Here is a 2911-nt window from a genome sequence, read left to right as displayed (position 1 = left end):
TTACATAGCCTTTTGGGGGGAGTGTTAAATGATTTGCTGGCTGAAAACAACATTTAATTTCTTGTGTGTCCAAGTTTAATGACAAAGAGCAGAGTTAATAGACTCAAGGGCCCTAACAATAAAATCTTACAGGTTTTTTTTCCCACCTGCATTCATTATTCATCCATTTTTGCTTGCTCCATGCCTTATGTAATTGATGTATGTATTGATGTATGTATTCTGTGTCCTGCTGTGAACACACCAATGGGTGACAAATAGGGATATCTATTAGCGTGTGCGAACATACATTGTCTGTGTCGAGGTCAAACCGAAGCAGGTGATGTCGCCCTATGTTGCTTCTTTGTTCAGGCCGTTGTTTACCCGCTGACGTGGGTCTGCTGTCACGGTGAGGCGAGCCGTTTCTGGACTTTTTGGTACCTTGAAATGGGGCCGTGTTTACCGTGTTCACGAGAAGAGTCCATATGAACGCCCCCCTCTTGTGGTATTCACGACCTCGTTAGTGGAAAGTTTCTGAAAGCTCCGAGTTCACGAGTTGTGACGTGTTTGTTGACGTTGTCAGAAATGGCGGAGGCCATGAAAGTACATTTTTCGGTGTATAATAAGTTAATATTTTGTAATTTTAGTCGTTTTTTGTTTTTCTTTGTAATTTTATAATATGTCTGAGGAAAATTATGATATTCCAACAGCCTCATCTTTTTCCTCTGTCATTATGCCTTTTCATTTCCTGCATTATGCTAGCCGGTAAATTGTTAGCCTCTGTGGCTTGTAGACGCCAACAGTAACGTTAATATTGACATTGCTTAGCAGCTGTGTTCTCACGACTTTACCACTTGAACGCCAAGCATATTGTGCACACGACTTCCCATGTTGTAAACACAAGCTCACAAGAATCATTTGAAGGCACCATTTGTCACAGTTTGTTCCTTTGTCCCTCCTCTTCAGCCACATCCTCACTTCCTCTGAGGCTTTTATGTTTCAGTTCCCTACCTGTCCACCAGATGCCCTCAAACTTTTGAGGGCATCCTCCCTCATTTACCTCCTGCTTCCTCATTTACCTGCTCACCTGTTCCCACTTCCCCTCATCAGCCCTGCAGTCACCTGACCTCTTGCTCATTCACCTGCTCACCTGTTCCCACTTCCCTCATCAGTCACTCACTACATTACTTTTTTTCTCCTTTTTTTTACCCAACTCGAGTGAAAATTTCAGATATAAACAGCAACAAAAATGTCAGGGAATTAAAAAAAAAAATTATATTAAATTAAAACATTCAGTAAAGGGAAAAAGTGTTTTACATTCAATAAAAACAAAATACAGGAGGAGGCACTCACTGCATTACTGGTCCACTTCCTTTGTTCATTTGCCAGTTCATCAGTGTTGCCATGCACGTCTTGCCTTTGAGTTCCAGCCTTTTGTTCCTTGTGTTTTTCCTGTAACCTGTTTTTTACCTGGATTTTGACCTGCTTCTTGTCCCTCATCTGCCTGTCTGCCCCTCATTGGATTTATTTGCCTGTTTGGCTTCACTATTCTCAAAGCTTTGCCCCAATAAATCATTGAACTTTCTCCGTCTGCATCCGAGTCCTCCTTCCTCTGCTGCCCATATTCACCACTGTGACAGTTTTAAGTATGGGAGATGGCATTGCACTGACATCCAATCCCCTCAACTAACTCTACTGTGTGTGTGTACGCGCGCATGAGTGAGTGATAACCTTGGATATTTTGCATTAACCAATTCGTCAAGTCGCTGGACGTGCAGCAATCCAATGTACACAATTTTCAATCACGATCAGCGTCCGGTGGTGATATCATTTTATCTCGCTTGTCAAGGTTACACATATTGGACTTTAAATATAATGCTAACTGCCAGAGATGTCAAGGCCCTTCATGGTACACGCTCTCTGGAAGCGCCGTCTAATTTAAACCAGTCTATTAAAGAGGTCACTCGTGCTGGTCTTGATTCCTGTCCTTGACGGCGGGTGATCCCCTGTACGTGTCAAACAGTGATTGACCCAGACCGGTATAATGGAACGTTTGGGACTGGGGACCAAGGCTGGGTTACCAAGCGCCAGATATACAGCATGTCGACTGGGTTTGTGCCAGTTTAATTGACAGTTTGTTGGAGAATTTGCACCACTGGAGCACAATATCAACTGACATGAGAGGAGACTCAAGGTGGCTTTATTCCCAGATCTTAAAGAGAATAAAAATCTAGTCATTATATAATTTCTTTGCTCTGTTGCATATTCCTAAAATGTGTTTAATCCAATTATCCCGCAGTAAATGTGGGGCCCAGCAGTTTTTTTGCCCTAAGGCCCGCTAGTACGTTAATGCAGTCATGCAGGGGACAGAGAGTAAAATGATACCTTTAAAAAGAAAACCATTACTTGTCCCAGATGGACATTTAAGAGCCATTTCTTTATTTATTCAAGAGCTGTTTCCTCTTCACCATGTTTTTGTACACTTACCTTTACTCCAAAAAGCGAGGGAATCCCTCTGCTTCCTTTCTCTGACTCTCTACACACGAAAACAAACAAACACACAGAGATGCTTTCAGATTCAATTTGTTGGAACATATACTGTAATTCCCCATAATTATTTCCAGAGGACACTGCTGGGATTCACAGTAGGAGGACAGTAGCAGCAGTCAATGACTTAGCCTTTACTCTAGAAAAATATAGTTGTCCTTTCAGAACAACAAAAGGATGTGCCCTTATTAAGTAGCCATGTAGTCTTAACCAACATTTTTATTCACAGTAATGGCCTAAGGGATGTGTTCCAGGGAGTTTTACACATTCACACACCTTTAATGGGACATATCATGAAAAACTCACTTTTTCATTGCTTGTGCACATCCATTTGGTATATCTGGAGTGTATACCAATCCACAAACTGTGAAATAAGACAACCCAGTCA

The sequence above is a fragment of the Sebastes umbrosus genome, chromosome 21 (assembly GCF_015220745.1).
Source record: "Sebastes umbrosus isolate fSebUmb1 chromosome 21, fSebUmb1.pri, whole genome shotgun sequence".
Taxonomy (NCBI): Eukaryota; Metazoa; Chordata; class Actinopteri; order Perciformes; family Sebastidae; genus Sebastes; species Sebastes umbrosus.
The sequence above is the reverse complement of the archived record's forward strand: the minus strand, read 5'-3'. Positions refer to the sequence as shown.